The following is a 7,081-nucleotide window of genomic DNA, read 5'->3' as shown; positions in this document are numbered from 1 at the left end:
AGGCAAGAGACTTTTTCTTACCTCTTTGTTTCCTGGTGCGTGAGGAGAGGGGATTAAGAGTGCTGCTTAAAGAAGCTCCAGAAACGGGCGCGAGCCGCGGCTAACAGCGCGGACCCCAGAGACGGGCATGAGACGGTAAGACTGCTGCTGCCGCCACCAAGAAGCCTGTGTGCGAGCACAGGTCACTATCCACACACCCCCTTCCGGGGAGCCTGTGCAGCCCGCCACTCCCAGGGTCCCGTGATCCAGGAACAACTTCCCTGGGAGAACGCACGTTGCGCCTCAGGCTGGTGCGGCGTCACGCCGGCCTCTGCCGCCGCAGGCCCGCCCCGCACTCCGTGCCCCTCCCTCCCCGCCGGCCTGAGTGCGCCGGAGCCCCCGAATCAGCGGCTCCTTTAACCCCGTCCTGTCTGAGCGGAAAAACAGACGCCCTCCGGCGACCTACACCCAGAGGCAGGCCAAATCCAAAGCTGAGCCCCTGGGAGCTGTGAGAACAAAGAAGGGAAAGGGAAACCTCTCCCAGCAGGCTCAGAAGCAGCAGATTAAAGCTCCACAATCAACTTGATGTACCCTGCATCTGTGGAATACATGAATACACAACCAGTCATCCCAAATTGAGGAGGTGGACTTTGAGAGCAAGATTTATGATTTTTTCCCCTTTTCCTCTTTTTGTGTGTATGTATATGCTTCTGTGTGGGATTTTGTCTGTATAGCTTTGTTTCCACCATTTGTCCTAGGGTTCTATCCGTCCGTTTTTTTGTTTTAAAATTTTTTTTTCTTAATAATTACTTTTTAATAACTTTATTTTACTTTATCTTCGTTCTTTCTTTCCTTCCTTCCCCCCTTTAGACAACGAATCATCCCAAATTGAGGTGGTGGACTCTGAGAGCAAGATTTATGACTTTTTCCCCTTTTCCTCTTTTTGAGTGTATGTGTATGCTTCTGTGTGAGATTTTGTCTGTATAGCTTTGCTTCCACCATTTGTCCTAGGGTTCTATCCATTCGTTTTTTTTCCTCTTAATAATCATTTTTTTATTTTAATAACTTTATTATATTTTATCTTATTTTATTTTACTTTATCTTCTTTCCCTTCCTTCCCTCCTTCCTTCCTCCCTCCCTCCGTCCTTTCTTTCTTTCTACTTCTACTAATTCTTTCTTTCTACTTTTTCTCCCTCTTATTCTGAGCCGTGTGGATGAAAGGCTCTTGGTGCTGCAGCCAGGAGTCAGTGCTGTGCCTCTGAGGTGAAAGAGCCAACTTCAGGACACTGGTCCACAGGAGACCGCCCAGCTCCACATAATATCAAACAGCGAAAATCTCCCAGAGATCTCCATCTCAACACCAGCACCCAGCTTCACTCAAAGACCAGCAAGCTACAGTGCTGGACATCCTATGCCAAACAACTAGCAAGACAGGAACACAACCCCACCCATTAGCAGAGAGGCTGCCTAAAATTATAATAGGTCCACAGACACCCCAAAACACACCACCAGACGTGGACCTGCCCACCAGAAAGACAAGATCCAGCCTCATCCACCTGAACACAGGCACTAGTCCCCTCCACCAGGAAGCCTACACAACCCACTGAACCCAACCTTAGCCACTGGGGAGAGACACCAAAAACAATGGGAAGAACCTGCAGCCTGCAAAAAGGAGACCCCACACACAGTAAGATAAGTGAAATGAGAAGACAGAAAAACACACAGCAGATGAAGGAACAAGATAAAAACCCACCAGACCTAACAAATGAAGAGGAAATAGGCAGTCTACCTGAAAAAGAATTCAGAATAATGACAGTAAAGATGATCCAAAATCTTGGAAATAGAATAGACAAAATGCAAGAAACATTTAACAAGGACCTAGAAGAACTAAAGATGAAACAAACAATGATGAACAACACAATAAATAAAATGAAAAATACTCTAGATGGGATCAATAGCAGAATAACTGAGGCAGAAGAACGGATAAGTGACCTGGAAGATAAAATAGTGGAAATAACTACTGCAGAGCAGAATAAAGAAAAAAGAATGAAAAGAACTGAGGACAGTCTCAGAGACCTCTGGGACAACATTAAACGCACCAACATTCGAATTATAGGGGTTCCAGAAGAAGAAGAGAAAAAGAAAGGGACTGAGAAAATATTTCAAGAGATTATAGTTGAAAACTTCCCTAATATGGGAAAAGAAATAGTTAATCAAGTCCAGGAAGCACAGAGAGTCCCATACAGGATAAATCCAAGGAGAAATACGCCAAGACACATATTAATCAAACTGTCAAAAATTAAATACAAAGAAAACATATTAAAAGCAGCAAGGGAAAAAAAACAAATAACACACAACGGAATCCCTGTAAGGTTAACAGCTGATCTTTCAGCAGAAACTCTGCAAGCCAGAAGGGACTGGCAGGACATATTTAAAGTGATGAAGGAGAAAAACCTGAAACCAAGATTACTCTATCCAGCAAGGATGTCATTCAGATTTGATGGAGAAATTAAAACCGTTACAGACAAGCAAAAGCTGAGAGAGTTCAGCACCACCAAACCAGCTCTACAACAACTGCTAAAGGAATTTCTCTAGGCAAGAAACACAAGAGAAGGAAAAGACCTACAATAACGAACCCAAAACAATTAAGAAAATGGGAATAGGAATATACATATCAATAATTACCTTAAATGTAAATGGACTAAATGCTCCCACCAAAAGACACAGATTGGCTGAATGGATACAAAAACAAGACCCATATATTTGCTGTCTACAAGAGACCCACTTAAGACCTAGAGATACATACAGACTGAAAGTAAGGGGATGAAAAAGATATTTCATGCAAATGGAAACCAAAAGAAAGCTGGAGTAGCAATGCTCCTATCAGACAAAATAGACTTTAAAATAAAGACTATTAGAAGAGACAAAGAAGGACACTACATATTGATCAAGGGATCAATCCAAGAAGAAGATATAAAAATTGTAAATATTTATGCACCCAACACAGGAGCACCTCAATACATAAGGCAAATGCTAACAGCCATAAAAGGGGAAATCGACAGTAACACATTCATAGTAGGAGACTTTAACACCCCACTTTCACCAATCGACAGATCATCCAAAATGAAAATAAATAAGGAAACACAAGCTTTAAATGATACATTCAACAAGATGGACTTAATAATTGATATTTATAGGACATTCCATGAAAAACAACAGAATACACATTTTTCTCAAGTGCTCATGGAAAATTCTCCGGGATAGATCATATCTTGGGTCACAAATCAAGCCTTGGTAAATTTAAGAAAATTGAAATTGTATCAAGTATCTTTTCCGACCACAACGCTATGAGACTCGATATCAATTACAGGAAAAGATCTGTAAAAAATACAAACACATGGAGGCTAATCAATACACTACTTAATAACGAAGTGATCACTGAAGAAATCAAAGAGGAAATCAAAAAATACCTAGAAACAAATGACAATGGAGACACGACGACCCAAAATCTATGGGATGCAGCAAAAGCAGTTCTAAGAGGGAAGTTTATAGCAATACAATCCTACCTTAAGAAACAGGAAACATCTCGAATAAACAACCTAACCTTGCACCTAAAGCAATTAGAGAAAGAAGAACAAAAAAACCCCAAAGTTAGCAGAAGGAAAGAAATGATAAAAATCAGATCAGAAATAAATGAAAAAGAAATGAAGGAAACGATAGCAAAGATCTATAAAACTAAAAGCTGGTTCTTTGAGAAGATAAACAAAATTGGTAAACCATTAGCCAGACTCATCAAGAAAAAAAGGGAGAAGACTCAAACCAATAGAATTAGAAATGAAAAAGGAGAAGTAACAACTGACACTGCAGAAATACAAAGGATCATGAGAGATTACTACAAGCAACTCTATGCCAATAAAATGGACAACCTGGAAAAAATGGACAAATTCTTAGAAATGCACAACCTGCCAAGACTGAATCAGGAAGAAATAGAAAATATGAACAGACGAATCACAAGCACTGAAATTGAAACTGTGATTAAAAATCTTCCAACAAACAAAAGTCCAGGACCAGATGGCTTCACAGGCGAGTTCTATCAAACATTTAGAGACAAGCAAACACCTATCCTTCTCAAACTCTTCCAAAATATAGCAGAGGGAGGAACACTCCCAAATTCATTCTACGAGGCCACCATCACCCTGATACCAAAACCAGACAAGGGTGGCACAAAGAAAGAAAACTACAGGCCAATATCACTGATGAATATAGACGCAAAAATCCTCAACAAAATACTAGCAAACAGAATCCAACAGCACATTAAACGGATCGTACACCATGATCAAGTGGGGTTTAATCCTGGAATGCAAGGATTCTTCAATATACGCAAATCAATCAACGTGAAATACCATATTAACAAATTGAAGGAGAAAAACCATATGATCATCTCAATAGATGCAAAGGAAGCTTTCGACAAAAGTCAACACCCATTTATGATAAAAACCCTGCAGAAAGTACGCATAGAGGGAACTTTCCTCAAAATAATAAAGGCCATATATGACAAACCCACAGCCAACATCGTCCTCAATGGTGAAAAACTGAAAGCATTTCCACTAAGATCAGGAACAAGACAAGGTTGCCCACTCTCACCACTCTTATTCAACATAGTTTTGGAAGTTTTAGCCACAGCAATCAGAGATGAAAAGGAAATAAAAGGAATCCAAATCGGAAAAGAAGAAGTAAAGCTGTCACTGTCTGCAGATGACATGATACTATACGTAGAGAATCCTAAAGATGCTACCAGAAAACTACTAGAGCTAATCAATGAATTTGGTAAAGTAGCAGGATACAAAATTAATGCACAGAAATCTCTGGCATTCCTATACACTAATAATGAAAAATCTGAAAGTGAAATCAAGAAAACACTCCCATTTACCACTGCAACAAAAAGAATAAATATCTAGGAATAAACCTACCTAAGGAGAAAAAAGACCTATATGCAGAAAATTGTAAGACACTGATGAAAGAAATTAAAGATGATACAAATAGATGGAGAGATATACCATGTTCTTGGATTGGAAGAATCAACATTGTGAAAATGACTCTACTACCCAAAGCAATCTACAGATTCAATGCAATCCCTATCAAACTACCACTGGCATTTTTCACAGAACTAGAACAAAAAATTTCACAATTTGTATGGAAACACAAAAGACCCTGAATAGCCAAAGCAATCTTGAGAACAAAAAAAGGAGCTGGAGGAATCAGGCTCCCTGACTTCAGACTATACTACAAAGCTACAGTAATCAAGACAGTATGGTACTGGCACAAAAACAGAAAGATCAATGGAACAGGATAGAAAGCCCAGAGATAAACCTACGCACATATGGTCACCTTATCTTTGATAAAGGAGGCAGGAATGTACAGTGGAGAAAGGACAGCCTCTTCAGTAAATGGTGCTGGGAAAACTGGACAGGTACATGTAAAAGGAAGAGATTAGACCACTCCCTAGCACCATACACAAAAATAAGCTCAAAATGGATTAAAGACCTAAATGTAAGGCCAGAAACTATCAAACGCTTAGAGGAAAACACAGGCAGGATACTCTATGACATAAATCACAGCAAGATCCTTTTTGACCCTCCTCCTAGAAAAATGGAAATAAAAACAAAAATAAACAAATGGGACCTAATGAAACTTCAAAGCTTTTGCACAGCAAAGGAAACCATAAACAAGATGAAAAGACAACCCTCAAAATGGGATAAAATATTTGCAAATGAAGCAACTGACAAAGGATTAATCTCCAAAATTTACAAGCAGCTCATGCAGCTTAATAACAAAAAAACAAACAACCCAATCCAAAAATGGGCAGAAGACCTAAATAGACATTTCTCCAAAGAAGATATACAGACTGCCAACAAACATATGAAAGAATGCTCAACATCACTAATCATTAGAGAAATGCAAATCAAACTACAGTGAGATATCATCTCACACCAGTCAGAATGGCCATCATCAAAAAATTTAGAAACAATAAATGCTGGAGAGGGTGTGTAGAAAAGGGAACCCTCTTGCACTGTTGGTGGGAATGTAAATTGATACAGCCACTGTGGAGAACAGTATGGAGGTTCCTTAAAAAACTAAAAATAGAACTACCATATGACCCAGCAATCCCACTACTGGGCATATACCCTGAGAAAACCGTAATTCAAAAAGAGTCATGTACCAAAATGTTCATTGCAGCTCTATTTACAATAGCCAGGAGATGGAAACAACCTAAGTGTCCATCATCAAATGAATGGATAAAGAAGATGTGGCACATATATACAATGGAATATTACTCAGCCATAAAAAGAAACGAAATTGAGCTATTGGTAATGAGGTGGATAGACCTAGAGTCTGTCATACAGAGTGAAGTAAGTCAGAAGGAGAGAGACAAATACCATATGCTAACACATATATATGGAATTTAAGAAAAAAAAAAAACTGTCATGAAGAACCTAGGGGTAAGACAGGAATAAATACTGTGTCCTACTAGACCTACTAGAGAATGGACTTGAGGATATGGGGAGGGGGAAGGGTAAGGTGTGACAAAGCGAGAGAGAGGCATGGATATATATATACTACCAAACGTAAGGTAGATAGCTAGTGGGAAGCACCCGCATAGCACAGGGAGATCAGCTCGGTGCTTTGTGACCACCTGGAGGGGCGGGATAGGGAGGTTGGGAGGGAGGGAGACACAAGAGGGACGAGATATGGGAACATATGTATAAGTGATTCACTTTGTTATAAAGCAGAAACTAACACACCATTGTAAAGCAATTACACTCCAATAAAGATGTTAAAAAAAAAAAGAAATGTTAAAAGGACTTCCCTGGGCTTCCCTGGTGGCGCAGTGGTTGGGATTCCGCCTGCCAATGCAGGGGACACGGGTTCGTGCCCCGGTCTGGGAGGATCCCACATGCCGCGGAGCGGCTGGGCCCGTGAGCCATGGCCACTGAGCCTGCACGTCTGGAGCCTGTGCTCCGCAATGGGAGAGGCCACAACAGTGAGAGGCCCACATACAGCAAAAAAAAAAAAAAAAAAAAAAAAAAGGACTTCCCTAAGT

The sequence above is a fragment of the Lagenorhynchus albirostris genome, chromosome 4, assembly GCF_949774975.1.
Source record: "Lagenorhynchus albirostris chromosome 4, mLagAlb1.1, whole genome shotgun sequence".
NCBI classification, from domain to species: Eukaryota; Metazoa; Chordata; class Mammalia; order Artiodactyla; family Delphinidae; genus Lagenorhynchus; species Lagenorhynchus albirostris.
The sequence above is the reverse complement of the archived record's forward strand: the minus strand, read 5'-3'. Positions refer to the sequence as shown.